Source organism: Ambystoma mexicanum, chromosome 14, assembly GCF_040938575.1.
Source record: "Ambystoma mexicanum isolate Mex_15411 chromosome 14, UKY_AmexF1_1, whole genome shotgun sequence".
Lineage (NCBI taxonomy): Eukaryota > Metazoa > Chordata > Amphibia > Caudata > Ambystomatidae > Ambystoma > Ambystoma mexicanum.
The window spans coordinates 421,327,453-421,345,677 of record NC_090940.1 but is presented as its reverse complement, the minus strand read 5'-3'; positions in this window follow the sequence as shown (position 1 = coordinate 421,345,677).

Genomic DNA, 18,225 nt, shown 5'->3' with positions numbered 1-18,225 from the left:
TCTAATGGGAATTAGCCTACTAACACTGAAGCATCTATTTCCCATTAGAGAAACGGCCCTCCAACTTGGAGAGGCAGAAAGGTCCTCTCGTCTAATGGGAACTAGCCTACTCCCACTGAAGCATCTATTTCCCATTAGAGAAACGGCCCTCCAACTTGGAGAGGCAGAAAGGTCCTCTCGTCTAATGGGAACTAGCCTACTCCCACTGAAGCATCTATTTCCCATTAGAGAAACGGCCCTCCAACTTGGAGAGGCAGAAAGGTCCTCTCGTCTAATGGGAACTAGCCTACTCACACTGAAGCATCTATTTCCCATTAGAGAAACAACCCTCCAACATGGAGAGGCAGAAAGTTCCCCCGTCTAATGGGAACTAGCCTACTAACACTGAAGCATCTATTTCCTATTAGAGAAACGGCCCTCCAATCTGGAGAGGCAGAAAGGTCCTCTTGTCTAATGGGAACTAGCATACTCCCACTGAAGCATCTATTTCCCATTAGAGAAGCGGCCCTCCAATCTGGAGAGGCAGAAAGGTCCTCTTGTCTAATACGAACTAGCCTACTCACGCTAAAGTATCTATTTCCCATTAGAGAAACAGCCCTCCAACCTGGAGAGGCAGAAAGGTTGCCTCGTCTAATGGGAACTAGCCTACTCACACTGAAGCATCTTTTTCCCATTAGGGACACAGACCTCCAATCTGGAGAGGCAGAAAGGTCCTCTTGTCTATGGGGAACTAGACTACTCACACAGAAGCATCTATTTCCCATTAGAGAAATGGCCCTCCAACTTGGAGAGGCAGAAAGGTCCTCTCATCTTCTGGGAACTAGCCTACTAACAATGAAGCATATTTTTTGCCATTAGAGAAATGCCCATCCAACCTGGAGAGGTAGAAAGTTCCCCCGTCTAATGGGAATTAGCCTACTAACACTGAAGCATCTATTTCCCATTAGAGAAACGGCCCTCCAACTTGGAGAGGCAGAAAGGTCCTCTCGTCTAATGGGAACTAGCCTACTCCCACTGAAGCATCTATTTCCCATTAGAGAAACGGCCCTCCAACTTGGAGAGGCAGAAAGGTCCTCTCGTCTAATGGGAACTAGCCTACTCCCACTGAAGCATCTATTTCCCATTAGAGAAACGGCCCTCCAACTTGGAGAGGCAGAAAGGTCCTCTTGTCTAATGGGAACTAGCCTACTCCCACTGAAGCAACTATTTCCCATTAGAAAAACGGCCCTCCAACTTGGAGAGGCAGAAAGGTCCTCTCGTTTAATGGGAACTAGGCTACTCACACTGAAGCATCTATTTCCCATTAGAGAAACGGCCCTCCAAACTGGAAAGGCAGAAAGGTCCTCTCGTCTAATGGGAACTAGCCTACTCACACTGAAGCATCTATTTCCCATTAGAGAAACGGCCCTCCAACTTGGAGAGGCAGAAAGGTCCTCTCGACTAATGGGAACTAGCCTACTCCCACTGAAGCATCTATTTCCCATTAGAGAAACGGCCCTCCAACTTGGAGAGGCAGAAAGTTCCTCTCGTCTAATGGGAACTAGCCTACTCACACTGAAGCATCTATTTACCATTAGAGAAACAGCCCTCACACCTGGAGAGGCAGAAAGGTCTCCTTGTCTAATGGGAACTAGCCTGCTCACCCTGAAGCATCTATTTCCCATTAGGGATACGGCCCTCCAATCTGAAGAAGCAAAAAGGTCCTCTTTTCTAATGGGAACTAGACTACTTACACTGAAGCATCTACTTCCCATTAGAGAAATGGCCCTCCAACTGAAAAAAAGAAAGCTCCCCTCATCTAATGGAAACTACACTACTCACAATGAAGCATCTATTTCCCATTAGAGAAACGACCCTCCAATCTGGAGAGGCAGAATGTTCCTCTTGTCTACGGGGAACTAGCCTACTCACACAGAAGCATATATTTCCCATTAGAGAAATGGCCCTCCAACCTGGAGAGGCAGAAAGGTCCTCTCATCTTCTGGGAACTAGCCTACTCACAATGAAGCATCTTTTTCCCATTAGAGAAACGGCCCTCCAACCTTGAGAGGCAGAAAGTTCCCCCGTCTAATGGGAACTAGCCCACTAACACTGAAGCATCTATTTCCCATTAGAGAAACGGCCCTCCAATCTGGAGAGGCAGAAAGGTCCTCTTGCCAAATGGGAACTAGCCTACTCCCAACTGAAGCATCTATTTCCCATTAGAGAAATGGCCCTCCAACTTGGAGAGGCAGAAACGTCCTCTTGCCAAATGGTTACTAGCCTACTAACACTAAAGCATCTATTTCCTATTAGAGAAACGGCCCTCCAATCTGGAGAGGCAGAAAGGTCCTCTTGTCTACGGGGAACTAGCCTACTCACACAGAAGCATATATTTCCCATTAGAGAAATGGCCCTCCAACCTGAAAAGGCAGAAAGGTCCCCTCATCTAATGGGAACTAGCCTACTCACAATGAACCATCTATTTTTCATTAGAGAAATCGCCCTCCATTCTGGAGAGGCAGAAAGATCCTCTCGTCTAATGGGAACTAGCCTACTAAGACTGAAGCATCTATTTCCTATTAGAGTAACGGCCCTCCAAACTGGAGAGGCAGAACGGTCCTATGCTCTAATGGGAACTAGCCTACTCACACGGAAGCATCTATTTCCCATTAGAGAAACGGACCTACAACCTGAAAAGGCAGAAAGGTCCCCTTGTCTAATGGGAACTAGCCTAGTCACAATGAAGCATCTATTTCCCATTAGAGAAATGGCCCTACAATCTGGAGAGGCAGAAAGGTCCTGTTTTCTAATGGGAACTAGACTACTCACACTGAAGCATCTATTTCCTATTAGAGAAACGGCGCTCCAAACTGGAAAGGCAGAAAGGTCCCCTCGTCTAATGGGAACTAGCCTAGTCACAATGAAGCATATATTTCCCATTAGAGAAATGGCCCTACAATCTGGAGCGGCAGAACGGTCCTCTAGACTAATGGGAACTAGCCTACTCCCACCGAAGCATCTATTTCCCATTAGAGAAACGGCCCTCCAACTTGGAGAGGCAGAAAGGTCCTCTCGTCTAATGGGAACTAGCCTACTCCCACTGAAGCATCTATTTCCCATTAGAGAAATGGCCCTCCAACCTGAAGAGGCAGAAAGTTCCCCCGTCTAATGGGAACTAGCCTACAAACACTGAAGCATCTATTTCCCATTAGAGAAACGGCCCTCCAATCTGGAGAGGCAGAAAGGTCCTCTTGTCTAATGGGAACTAGCCTACTAACACTGAAGCATCTATTTCCCATTAGAGAAAAGGCCCTCAAACCTGGAGAGGCAGAAAGGTCTCCTCGTCTAATGGGAACTAGCCTGCTCACACAGAAGCATCTATTTCCCATTAGAGAAATGGCCCTCCAACTTGGAGAGGCAGAAAGGTCCTCTCATCTTCTGGGAATTAGCCTACTAACAATGAAGCATATTTTGCCATTAGAGAAATGCCCATCCAACCTGGAGAGGTAGAAAGTTCCCCCGTCTAATGGGAATTAGCCTACTAACACTGAAGCATCTATTTCCCATTAGAGAAACGGCCCTCCAACTTGGAGAGGCAGAAAGGTCCTCTCGTCTAATGGGAACTAGCCTACTCCCACTGAAGCATCTATTTCCCATTAGAGAAACGGCCCTCCAACTTGGAGAGGCAGAAAGGTCCTCTCGTCTAATGGGAACTAGCCTACTCCCACTGAAGCATCTATTTCCCATTAGAGAAACGGCCCTCCAACTTGGAGAGGCAGAAAGGTCCTCTTGTCTAATGGGAACTAGCCTACTCCCACTGAAGCATCTATTTCCCATTAGAGAAACGGCCCTCCAACCTGAAAAGGCAGAAAGGTCCCCTTGTCTAACGGGAACTAGCCTAGTCACAATGAAGCATCTATTTCCCATTAGAGAAATGGCCCTACAATCTGGAGAGGCAGAAAGGTCCTGTTTTCTAATGGGAACTAGACTACTCACACTGAAGCATCTATTTCCTATTAGAGAAACGGCCCTCCAAACTGGAAAGGCAGAAAGGTCCCCTCGTCTAATGGGAACTAGCCTAGTCACAATGAAGCATATATTTCCCATTAGAGAAATGGCCCTACAATCTGGAGCGGCAGAACGGTCCTCTAGACTAATGGGAACTAGCCTACTCCCACCGAAGCATCTATTTCCCATTAGAGAAACGGCCCTCCAATCTGGAGAGGCAGAAAGGTCCTCTTGTCTAATGGGAACTAGCCTACTAACACTGAAGCATCTATTTCCCATTAGAGAAAAGGCCCTCAAACCTGGAGAGGCAGAAAGGTCTCCTCATCTAATGGGAACTAGCCTGCTCAAACTGAAGCATCTATTTCCCATTAGGGAAACGGCCCTCCAATCTGAAGAAGCAAAAAGGTCCTGTCTTCTAATGGGAACTAGACTACTCACACTGAAGCATCTATTTCCTATTAGAGAAACGGCCCTCCAAACTGGAAAGGCAGAAAGGTCCCCTCGTCTAATGGGAACTAGCCTAGTCACAATGAAGCATCTATTTCCCATTAGAGAAATGGCCCTACAATCTGGAGCGGCAGAAAGGTCCTATCGTCTAATGGGAACTAGCCTACTCCCACTGAATCATCTATTTCCCATTAGGGAAACGGCCCTCCAATCTGAAGAAGCAAAAAGGTCCTGTTTTCTAATGGGAACTAGACTACTCACACTGAAGCATCTATTTCCTATTAGAGAAACAGCCCTCCAAACTGGAAAGGCAGAAAGGTCCCCTCGTCTAATGGGAACTAGCCTAGTCACAATGAAGCATCTATTTCCCATTAGAGAAATGGCCCTACAATCTGGAGCGGCAGAAAGGTCCTATCGTCTAATGGGAACTAGCCTACTCCCACTGAATCATCTATTTCCCATTAGGGAAACGGCCCTCCAATCTGAAGAAGCAAAAAGGTCCTGTTTTCTAATGGGAACTAGACTACTCACACTGAAGCATCTATTTCCCATTAGAGAAACGGCCCTCCAATCTGGAGAGGCAGAAAGCTCCTCTCGTCTAATGGGAACTAGCCTGCTCAAACTGAAGTATCTATTTCCCATTAGGGAAACGGCCCTCCAATCTGAAGAAGCAAAAAGGTCCTGTTTTCTAATGGGAACTAGACTACTCACACTGAAGCATCTATTTCCTATTAGAGAAACGGCCCTCCAAACTGGAAAGGCAGAAAGGTCCCTTCGTCCAATGGGAACTAGCCTAGTCACAATGAAGCATCTATTTCCCATTAGAGAAATGGCCCTGCAACCTGGAGAGGCAGAAAGTTCCCCCGTCCAATGGGAACTAGCCTACTAACACTGAAGCATCTATTTCCCATTAGGGAAATGGCCCTCCAATCTGGAGAGGCAGAAAGGTCCTCTTGTCAAATGGGAAATAGCCTACTCCCACTGAAGCATCTATTTCCCATTGGAGAAACGGCCCTCCAACTTGGTGAGGCAGAAAGGTCCTGTCGTCTAATGGGAACTAGCCTACTCCCACTGAAGCATCTATTTCCCGTTAGAGAAACGGCCCTCCAACTTGGAGAGGCAGAAAGGTCCTCTCGTCTAATGGAAACTAGCCTACTCCCACTGAAGCATCTATTTCCCATTAGAGAAACGGCCCTCCAACTTGGAGAGGCATGAAGGTCCTCTCGTCTAATGGGAACTAACCTACTCACAATGAAGCATCATTTTCCCATTAGAGAAACGACCCTCCAACATGGAGAGGCAGAAAGTTCCCCCTGTCTAATGGGAACTAGCCTACTAACACTAAAGCATCTATTTCCTATTAGAGAAACCGCCCTCCAATCTGGAGAGGCAGAAAGGTCCTCTTGTCTACGGGGAACTAGCCTACTCACACAGAAGCATATATTTCCCATTAGAGAAATGGCCCTCCAACCTGAAAAGGCAGAAAGGTCCCCTCATCTAATGGGAACTAGCCTACTCACAATGAAGCATCTATTTTCCATTAGAGAAATCGCCCTCCATTCTGGAGAGGCAGAAAGATCCTCTCGTCTGATGGGAACTAGTGTACTAACACTGAAGCTTCTATTTCCCATTAGAGAAATCGCCCTCCATTCTGGAGAGGCAGAAAGGTCCTCTGGTCTAATGGGAACTAGCCTACTCACACTGAAGCATCTATTTCCCATTAGAGAAACGGCCCTCCAACCTGGAGAGACAGAAAGTTCCCCCGTCTAATGGGAACTAGCCTACAAACACTGAAGCATCTATTTCCCATTAGAGAAACGGCCCTCCAATCTGGAGAGGCAGAAAGGTCCTCTCGTCTAATGGGAACTAGCCTACTAACACTGAAGCATCTATTTCCCATTAGAGAAAAGGCCCTCACACCTGGAGAGGCAGAAAGGTCTCCTCGTCTAATGGGAACTAGCCTGCTCAAACTGAAGCATCTATTTCCCATTAGGGAAACGGCCCTCCAATCTGAAGAAGCAAAAAGGTCCTGTTTTCTAATGGGAACTAGACTACTCACACTGAAGCATCTATTTCCTATTAGAGAAACGGCCCTCCAAACTGGAAAGGCAGAAAGGTCACCTCGTCTAATGGGAACTAGCCTAGTCACAATGAAGCATCTATTTCCCATTAGAGAAATGGCCCTACAATCTGGAGCGGCAGAAAGGTCCTCTCGTCTAATGGGAACTAGCCTACTCCCACTGAAGCATCTATTTCCCATTAGAGAAACGGCCCTCCAACTTGGAGAGGCAGAAAGGTCCTCTCGTCTAATGGGAACTAGCCTACTCCCACTGAAGCATCTATTTCCCATTAGAGAAACGGCCCTCCAACTTGGAGAGGCAGAAAGGTCCTCTCGTCTAATGGGAACTAGCCTACTCCCACTGAAGCATCTATTTCCCAGTAGAGAAACGGCCCTCCAACTTGGAGAGGCATGAAGGTCCTCTCGTCTAATGGGAACTAACCTACTCACAATGAAGCATCATTTTCCCATTAGAGAAACGACCCTCCAACATGGAGAGGCAGAAAGTTCCCCCTGTCTAATGGGAACTAGCCTACTAACACTAAAGCATCTATTTCCTATTAGAGAAACGGCCCTCCAATCTGGAGAGGCAGAAAGGTCCTCTTGTCTACGGGGAACCAGCCTACTCACACAGAAGCATATATTTCCCATTAGAGAAGTGGCCCTCCAACCTGAAAAGGCAGAAAGGTCCCCTCATCTAATGGGAACTAGCCTACTCACAATGAAGCATCTATTTTCCATTAGAGAAATCGTCCTCCATTCTGGAGAGGCAGAAAGATCCTCTCGTCTAATGGGAACTAGCGTACTAACACAGAAGCATATATTTCCCATTAGAGAAATGGCCCTCCAACCTGAAAAGGCAGAAAGGTCCCCTCATCTAATGGGAACTAGCCTACTCACAATGAAGCATCTATTTCCCTTTAGAGAAATCACCCTCCATTCTGGAGAGGCAGAAAGGTCCTCTGGTCTAATGGGAACTAGCCTACTCACACTGAAGCATCTATTTCCCATTAGAGAAACGGCCCTCCAACCTGAGAAGGCAGAAAGGTCCCCTCATCTAATGGGAACTAGTCTACTCACAATGAAGCATCTTTTTCCCATTAGAGAAACGGCCCTCAAACCTTGAGAGGCAGAAAGTTCCCCCGTCTAATGGGAGCTAGCCCACTAACACTGAAGCATCTATTTCCCATTAGAGAAACGGCCCTCCAATCTGGAGAGGCAGGAAGCTCCTCTTGCCAAATGGGAACTAGCCTACTCCCAACTGAAGCATCTATTTCCCATTAGAGAAACAGCCCTCCAACTTGGAGAGGCAGAAAGGTCCTCTTGCCAAATGGGAACTAGCCTACTCCCACTGACGCCTCTATTTCCCATTAGAGAAACGGTCCTCCAACTTGGAGAGGCAGAAAGGTCCTCTCGTCTAATGGGAACTAGCCTACTCACACTGAAGCATCTATTTCCCATTAGAGAAACATCCCTCCAACCTGAAAAGGCAGAACGGTCCCCTCATCTAATGGGAACTAGCCTACTCACAATGAAGAATCTATTTCCCATTAGAGAAATCGCCCTCCATTCTGGAGAGGCAGAAAGATCCTCTCGTCTAATGGGAACTAGCCTACTAAGACTGAAGCATCTATTTCCTATTACAGTAACGGCCCTCCAATCTGGAGAGGCAGAAAGGTCCTATGGTCTAATGGGAACTAGCCTACTCACACTGAAGCATCTATTTCCCATTAGAGAAACGGCCCTCCAACCTGAAAAGGCAGAAAGGTCCCTCATCTAATGGGAACTAGTCTACTCACAATGAAGTATTTTTTTCCCATTAGAGAAATGGCCCTCCAACCTTGAGAGGCAGAAAGTTCCCCCGTCTAATGGGAGCTAGCCCACTAACACTGAAGCATCTATTTCCCATTAGAGAAACGGCCCTCCAACTTGGAGAGGCAGAAAGGTCCTCTCGTCTAATGGGAACTAGCCTACTCACACTGAAGCATCTATTTCCCATTAGAGAAACATCCCTCCAACCTGAAAAGGCAGAACGGTCCCCTCATCTAATGGGAACTAGCCTACTCACAATGAAGCATCTATTTCCCTTTAGAGAAATCACCCTCCATTCTGGAGAGGCAGAAAGGTCCTCTGGTCTAATGGGAACTAGCCTACTCACACTGAAGCATCTATTTCCCATTAGAGAAAAGGCCCTCCAACCTGAAAAGGCAGAAAGGTCCCCTCATCTAATGGGAACTAGTCTACTCACAATGAAGCATCTTTTTCCCATTAGAGAAACGGCCCTCAAACCTTGAGAGGCAGAAAGTTCCCCCGTCTAATGGGAGCTAGCCCACTAACACTGAAGCATCTATTTCCCATTAGAGAAACAGCCCTCCAAATTGGAGAGGCAGAAAGGTCCTCTTGCCAAATGGGAACTAGCCTACTCCCACTGACGCCTCTATTTCCCATTAGAGAAACGGTCCTCCAACTTGGAGAGGCAGAAAGGTCCTCTCGTCTAATGGGAACTAGCCTACTCACACTGAAGCATCTATTTCCTATTAGAGAAACGGCCCTCCAACTTGGAGAGGCAGAAAGGTCCTCTTGCCAAATGGGAACTAGCCTACTCCCACTGACGCCTCTATTTCCCATTAGAGAAACGGTCCTCCAACTTGGAGAGGCAGAAAGGTCCTCTCGTCTAATGGGAACTAGCCTACTCACACTGAAGCATCTATTTCCTATTAGAGAAACGGCCCTCCAAACTGGAAAGGCAGAAAGGTCCCCTCGTCTAATGGGAACTAGCCTAGTCACAATGAAGCATATATTTCCCATTAGAGAAATGGCCCTACAATCTGGAGCGGCAGAACGGTCCTCTAGACTAATGGGAACTAGCCTACTCCCACCGAAGCATCTATTTCCCATTAGAGAAACGGCCCTCCAACTTGGAGAGGCAGAAAGGTCCTCTCGTCTAATGGGAACTAGCCTACTCCCACTGAAGCATCTATTTCCCATTAGAGAAATGGCCCTCCAACCTGAAGAGGCAGAAAATTCCCCCGTCTAATGGGAACTAGCCTACAAACACTGAAGCATCTATTTCCCATTAGAGAAACGGCCCTCCAATCTGGAGAGGCAGAAAGGTCCTCTTGTCTAATGGGAACTAGCCTACTAACACTGAAGCATCTATTTCCCATTAGAGAAAAGGCCCTCAAACCTGGAGAGGCAGAAAGGTCTCCTCGTCTAATGGGAACTAGCCTGCTCACACAGAAGCATCTATTTCCCATTAGAGAAATGGCCCTCCAACTTGGAGAGGCAGAAAGGTCCTCTCATCTTCTGGGAATTAGCCTACTAACAATGAAGCATATTTTGCCATTAGAGAAATGCCCTTCCAACCTGGAGAGGTAGAAAGTTCCCCCGTCTAATGGGAATTAGCCTACTAACACTGAAGCATCTATTTCCCATTAGAGAAACGGCCCTCCAACTTGGAGAGGCAGAAAGGTCCTCTCGTCTAATGGGAACTAGCCTACTCCCACTGAAGCATCTATTTCCCATTAGAGAAACGGCCCTCCAACTTGGAGAGGCAGAAAGGTCCTCTCGTCTAATGGGAACTAGCCTACTCCCACTGAAGCATCTATTTCCCATTAGAGAAACGGCCCTCCAACTTGGAGAGGCAGAAAGGTCCTCTTGTCTAATGGGAACTAGCCTACTCCCACTGAAGCATCTATTTCCCATTAGAGAAACGGCCCTCCAACCTGAAAAGGCAGAAAGGTCCCCTTGTCTAATGGGAACTAGCCTAGTCACAATGAAGCATCTATTTCCCATTAGAGAAATGGCCCTACAATCTGGAGAGGCAGAAAGGTCCTGTTTTCTAATGGGAACTAGACTACTCACACTGAAGCATCTATTTCCTATTAGAGAAACGGCCCTCCAAACTGGAAAGGCAGAAAGGTCCCCTCGTCTAATGGGAACTAGCCTAGTCACAATGAAGCATATATTTCCCATTAGAGAAATGGCCCTACAATCTGGAGCGGCAGAACGGTCCTCTAGACTAATGGGAACTAGCCTACTCCCACCGAAGCATCTATTTCCCATTAGAGAAACGGCCCTCCAATCTGGAGAGGCAGAAAGGTCCTCTTGTCTAATGGGAACTAGCCTACTAACACTGAAGCATCTATTTCCCATTAGAGAAAAGGCCCTCAAACCTGGAGAGGCAGAAAGGTCTCCTCATCTAATGGGAACTAGCCTGCTCAAACTGAAGCATCTATTTCCCATTAGGGAAACGGCCCTCCAATCTGAAGAAGCAAAAAGGTCCTGTCTTCTAATGGGAACTAGACTACTCACACTGAAGCATCTATTTCCTATTAGAGAAACGGCCCTCCAAACTGGAAAGGCAGAAAGGTCCCCTCGTCTAATGGGAACTAGCCTAGTCACAATGAAGCATCTATTTCCCATTAGAGAAATGGCCCTACAATCTGGAGCGGCAGAAAGGTCCTATCGTCTAATGGGAACTAGCCTACTCCCACTGAATCATCTATTTCCCATTAGGGAAACGGCCCTCCAATCTGAAGAAGCAAAAAGGTCCTGTTTTCTAATGGGAACTAGACTACTCACACTGAAGCATCTATTTCCTATTAGAGAAACGGCCCTCCAAACTGGAAAGGCAGAAAGGTCCCCTCGTCTAATGGGAACTAGCCTAGTCACAATGAAGCATCTATTTCCCATTAGAGAAATGGCCCTACAATCTGGAGCGGCAGAAAGGTCCTATCGTCTAATGGGAACTAGCCTACTCCCACTGAATCATCTATTTCCCATTAGGGAAACGGCCCTCCAATCTGAAGAAGCAAAAAGGTCCTGTTTTCTAATGGGAACTAGACTACTCACACTGAAGCATCTATTTCCCATTAGAGAAACGGCCCTCCAATCTGGAGAGGCAGAAAGCTCCTCTCGTCTAATGGGAACTAGCCTGCTCAAACTGAAGTATCTATTTCCCATTAGGGAAACGGCCCTCCAATCTGAAGAAGCAAAAAGGTCCTGTTTTCTAATGGGAACTAGACTACTCACACTGAAGCATCTATTTCCCATTAGAGAAACGGCCCTCCAACTTGGAGAGGCATGAAGGTCCTCTCGTCTAATGGGAACTAACCTACTCACAATGAAGCATCATTTTCCCATTAGAGAAACGACCCTCCAACATGGAGAGGCAGAAAGTTCCCCCTGTCTAATGGGAACTAGCCTACTAACACTAAAGCATCTATTTCCTATTAGAGAAACCGCCCTCCAATCTGGAGAGGCAGAAAGGTCCTCTTGTCTACGGGGAACTAGCCTACTCACACAGAAGCATATATTTCCCATTAGAGAAATGGCCCTCCAACCTGAAAAGGCAGAAAGGTCCCCTCATCTAATGGGAACTAGCCTACTCACAATGAAGCATCTATTTTCCATTAGAGAAATCGCCCTCCATTCTGGAGAGGCAGAAAGATCCTCTCGTCTGATGGGAACTAGTGTACTAACACTGAAGCATCTATTTCCCATTAGAGAAATCGCCCTCCATTCTGGAGAGGCAGAAAGGTCCTCTGGTCTAATGGGAACTAGCCTACTCACACTGAAGCATCTATTTCCCATTAGAGAAACGGCCCTCCAACCTGGAGAGACAGAAAGTTCCCCCGTCTAATGGGAACTAGCCTACAAACACTGAAGCATCTATTTCCCATTAGAGAAACGGCCCTCCAATCTGGAGAGGCAGAAAGGTCCTCTCGTCTAATGGGAACTAGCCTACTAACACTGAAGCATCTATTTCCCATTAGAGAAAAGGCCCTCACACCTGGAGAGGCAGAAAGGTCTCCTCGTCTAATGGGAACTAGCCTGCTCAAACTGAAGCATCTATTTCCCATTAGGGAAACGGCCCTCCAATCTGAAGAAGCAAAAAGGTCCTGTTTTCTAATGGGAACTAGACTACTCACACTGAAGCATCTATTTCCTATTAGAGAAACGGCCCTCCAAACTGGAAAGGCAGAAAGGTCACCTCGTCTAATGGGAACTAGCCTAGTCACAATGAAGCATCTATTTCCCATTAGAGAAATGGCCCTACAATCTGGAGCGGCAGAAAGGTCCTCTCGTCTAATGGGAACTAGCCTACTCCCACTGAAGCATCTATTTCCCATTAGAGAAACGGCCCTCCAACTTGGAGAGGCAGAAAGGTCCTCTCGTCTAATGGGAACTAGCCTACTCCCACTGAAGCATCTATTTCCCATTAGAGAAACGGCCCTCCAACTTGGAGAGGCAGAAAGGTCCTCTCGTCTAATGGGAACTAGCCTACTCCCACTGAAGCATCTATTTCCCAGTAGAGAAACGGCCCTCCAACTTGGAGAGGCATGAAGGTCCTCTCGTCTAATGGGAACTAACCTACTCACAATGAAGCATCATTTTCCCATTAGAGAAACGACCCTCCAACATGGAGAGGCAGAAAGTTCCCCCTGTCTAATGGGAACTAGCCTACTAACACTAAAGCATCTATTTCCTATTAGAGAAACGGCCCTCCAATCTGGAGAGGCAGAAAGGTCCTCTTGTCTACGGGGAACCAGCCTACTCACACAGAAGCATATATTTCCCATTAGAGAAGTGGCCCTCCAACCTGAAAAGGCAGAAAGGTCCCCTCATCTAATGGGAACTAGCCTACTCACAATGAAGCATCTATTTTCCATTAGAGAAATCGTCCTCCATTCTGGAGAGGCAGAAAGATCCTCTCGTCTAATGGGAACTAGCGTACTAACACAGAAGCATATATTTCCCATTAGAGAAATGGCCCTCCAACCTGAAAAGGCAGAAAGGTCCCCTCATCTAATGGGAACTAGCCTACTCACAATGAAGCATCTATTTCCCTTTAGAGAAATCACCCTCCATTCTGGAGAGGCAGAAAGGTCCTCTGGTCTAATGGGAACTAGCCTACTCACACTGAAGCATCTATTTCCCATTAGAGAAACGGCCCTCCAACCTGAGAAGGCAGAAAGGTCCCCTCATCTAATGGGAACTAGTCTACTCACAATGAAGCATCTTTTTCCCATTAGAGAAACGGCCCTCAAACCTTGAGAGGCAGAAAGTTCCCCCGTCTAATGGGAGCTAGCCCACTAACACTGAAGCATCTATTTCCCATTAGAGAAACGGCCCTCCAATCTGGAGAGGCAGGAAGCTCCTCTTGCCAAATGGGAACTAGCCTACTCCCAACTGAAGCATCTATTTCCCATTAGAGAAACAGCCCTCCAACTTGGAGAGGCAGAAAGGTCCTCTTGCCAAATGGGAACTAGCCTACTCCCACTGACGCCTCTATTTCCCATTAGAGAAACGGTCCTCCAACTTGGAGAGGCAGAAAGGTCCTCTCGTCTAATGGGAACTAGCCTACTCACACTGAAGCATCTATTTCCCATTAGAGAAACATCCCTCCAACCTGAAAAGGCAGAACGGTCCCCTCATCTAATGGGAACTAGCCTACTCACAATGAAGAATCTATTTCCCATTAGAGAAATCGCCCTCCATTCTGGAGAGGCAGAAAGATCCTCTCGTCTAATGGGAACTAGCCTACTAAGACTGAAGCATCTATTTCCTATTACAGTAACGGCCCTCCAATCTGGAGAGGCAGAAAGGTCCTATGGTCTAATGGGAACTAGCCTACTCACACTGAAGCATCTATTTCCCATTAGAGAAACGGCCCTCCAACCTGAAAAGGCAGAAAGGTCCCTCATCTAATGGGAACTAGTCTACTCACAATGAAGTATTTTTTTCCCATTAGAGAAATGGCCCTCCAACCTTGAGAGGCAGAAAGTTCCCCCGTCTAATGGGAGCTAGCCCACTAACACTGAAGCATCTATTTCCCATTAGAGAAACGGCCCTCCAACTTGGAGAGGCAGAAAGGTCCTCTCGTCTAATGGGAACTAGCCTACTCACACTGAAGCATCTATTTCCCATTAGAGAAACATCCCTCCAACCTGAAAAGGCAGAACGGTCCCCTCATCTAATGGTAACTAGCCTACTCACAATGAAGCATCTATTTCCCTTTAGAGAAATCACCCTCCATTCTGGAGAGGCAGAAAGGTCCTCTGGTCTAATGGGAACTAGCCTACTCACACTGAAGCATCTATTTCCCATTAGAGAAAAGGCCCTCCAACCTGAAAAGGCAGAAAGGTCCCCTCATCTAATGGGAACTAGTCTACTCACAATGAAGCATCTTTTTCCCATTAGAGAAACGGCCCTCAAACCTTGAGAGGCAGAAAGTTCCCCCGTCTAATGGGAGCTAGCCCACTAACACTGAAGCATCTATTTCCCATTAGAGAAACAGCCCTCCAAATTGGAGAGGCAGAAAGGTCCTCTTGCCAAATGGGAACTAGCCTACTCCCACTGACGCCTCTATTTCCCATTAGAGAAACGGTCCTCCAACTTGGAGAGGCAGAAAGGTCCTCTCGTCTAATGGGAACTAGCCTACTCACACTGAAGCATCTATTTCCTATTAGAGAAACGGCCCTCCAACTTGGAGAGGCAGAAAGGTCCTCTTGCCAAATGGGAACTAGCCTACTCCCACTGACGCCTCTATTTCCCATTAGAGAAACGGTCCTCCAACTTGGAGAGGCAGAAAGGTCCTCTCGTCTAATGGGAACTAGCCTACTCACACTGAAGCATCTATTTCCTATTAGAGAAACGGCCCTCCAAACTGGAAAGGCAGAAAGGTCCCCTCGTCTAATGGGAACTAGCCTAGTCACAATGAAGCATATATTTCCCATTAGAGAAATGGCCCTACAATCTGGAGCGGCAGAACGGTCCTCTAGACTAATGGGAACTAGCCTACTCCCACCGAAGCATCTATTTCCCATTAGAGAAACGGCCCTCCAACTTGGAGAGGCAGAAAGGTCCTCTCGTCTAATGGGAACTAGCCTACTCCCACTGAAGCATCTATTTCCCATTAGAGAAATGGCCCTCCAACCTGAAGAGGCAGAAAATTCCCCCGTCTAATGGGAACTAGCCTACAAACACTGAAGCATCTATTTCCCATTAGAGAAACGGCCCTCCAATCTGGAGAGGCAGAAAGGTCCTCTTGTCTAATGGGAACTAGCCTACTAACACTGAAGCATCTATTTCCCATTAGAGAAAAGGCCCTCAAACCTGGAGAGGCAGAAAGGTCTCCTCGTCTAATGGGAACTAGCCTGCTCACACAGAAGCATCTATTTCCCATTAGAGAAATGGCCCTCCAACTTGGAGAGGCAGAAAGGTCCTCTCATCTTCTGGGAATTAGCCTACTAACAATGAAGCATATTTTGCCATTAGAGAAATGCCCATCCAACCTGGAGAGGTAGAAAGTTCCCCCGTCTAATGGGAATTAGCCTACTAACACTGAAGCATCTATTTCCCATTAGAGAAACGGCCCTCCAACTTGGAGAGGCAGAAAGGTCCTCTCGTCTAATGGGAACTAGCCTACTCCCACTGAAGCATCTATTTCCCATTAGAGAAACGGCCCTCCAACTTGGAGAGGCAGAAAGGTCCTCTCGTCTAATGGGAACTAGCCTACTCCCACTGAAGCATCTATTTCCCATTAGAGAAACGGCCCTCCAACTTGGAGAGGCAGAAAGGTCCTCTTGTCTAATGGGAACTAGCCTACTCCCACTGAAGCATCTATTTCCCATTAGAGAAACGGCCCTCCAACCTGAAAAGGCAGAAAGGTCCCCTTGTCTAATGGGAACTAGCCTAGTCACAATGAAGCATCTATTTCCCATTAGAGAAATGGCCCTACAATCTGGAGAGGCAGAAAGGTCCTGTTTTCTAATGGGAACTAGACTACTCACACTGAAGCATCTATTTCCTATTAGAGAAACGGCCCTCCAAACTGGAAAGGCAGAAAGGTCCCCTCGTCTAATGGGAACTAGCCTAGTCACAATGAAGCATATATTTCCCATTAGAGAAATGGCCCTACAATCTGGAGCGGCAGAACGGTCCTCTAGACTAATGGGAACTAGCCTACTCCCACCGAAGCATCTATTTCCCATTAGAGAAACGGCCCTCCAATCTGGAGAGGCAGAAAGGTCCTCTTGTCTAATGGGAACTAGCCTACTAACACTGAAGCATCTATTTCCCATTAGAGAAAAGGCCCTCAAACCTGGAGAGGCAGAAAGGTCTCCTCATCTAATGGGAACTAGCCTGCTCAAACTGAAGCATCTATTTCCCATTAGGGAAACGGCCCTCCAATCTGAAGAAGCAAAAAGGTCCTGTCTTCTAATGGGAACTAGACTACTCACACTGAAGCATCTATTTCCTATTAGAGAAACGGCCCTCCAAACTGGAAAGGCAGAAAGGTCCCCTCGTCTAATGGGAACTAGCCTAGTCACAATGAAGCATCTATTTCCCATTAGAGAAATGGCCCTACAATCTGGAGCGGCAGAAAGGTCCTATCGTCTAATGGGAACTAGCCTACTCCCACTGAATCATCTATTTCCCATTAGGGAAACGGCCCTCCAATCTGAAGAAGCAAAAAGGTCCTGTTTTCTAATGGGAACTAGACTACTCACACTGAAGCATCTATTTCCTATTAGAGAAACGGCCCTCCAAACTGGAAAGGCAGAAAGGTCCCCTCGTCTAATGGGAACTAGCCTAGTCACAATGAAGCATCTATTTCCCATTAGAGAAATGGCCCTACAATCTGGAGCGGCAGAAAGGTCCTATCGTCTAATGGGAACTAGCCTACTCCCACTGAATCATCTATTTCCCATTAGGGAAACGGCCCTCCAATCTGAAGAAGCAAAAAGGTCCTGTTTTCTAATGGGAACTAGACTACTCACACTGAAGCATCTATTTCCCATTAGAGAAACGGCCCTCCAATCTGGAGAGGCAGAAAGCTCCTCTCGTCTAATGGGAACTAGCCTGCTCAAACTGAAGTATCTATTTCCCATTAGGGAAACGGCCCTCCAATCTGAAGAAGCAAAAAGGTCCTGTTTTCTAATGGGAACTAGACTACTCACACTGAAGCATCTATTTCCTATTAGAGAAACGGCCCTCCAAACTGGAAAGGCAGAAAGGTCCCTTCGTCCAATGGGAACTAGCCTAGTCACAATGAAGCATCTATTTCCCATTAGAGAAATGGCCCTGCAACCTGGAGAGGCAGAAAGTTCCCCCGTCCAATGGGAACTAGCCTACTAACACTGAAGCATCTATTTCCCATTAGGGAAATGGCCCTCCAATCTGGAGAGGCAGAAAGGTCCTCTTGTCAAATGGGAAATAGCCTACTCCCACTGAAGCATCTATTTCCCATTAGAGAAACGGCCCTCCAACTTGGTGAGGCAGAAAGGTCCTGTCGTCTAATGGGAACTAGCCTACTCCCACTGAAGCATCTATTTCCCGTTAGAGAAACGGCCCTCCAACTTGGAGAGGCAGAAAGGTCCTCTCGTCTAATGGAAACTAGCCTACTCCCACTGAAGCATCTATTTCCCATTAGAGAAACGGCCCTCCAACTTGGAGAGGCATGAAGGTCCTCTCGTCTAATGGGAACTTACCTACTCACAATGAAGCATCATTTTCCCATTAGAGAAACGACCCTCCAACATGGAGAGGCAGAAAGTTCCCCCTGTCTAATGGGAACTAGCCTACTAACACTAAAGCATCTATTTCCTATTAGAGAAACCGCCCTCCAATCTGGAGAGGCAGAAAGGTCCTCTTGTCTACGGGGAACTAGCCTACTCACACAGAAGCATATATTTCCCATTAGAGAAATGGCCCTCCAACCT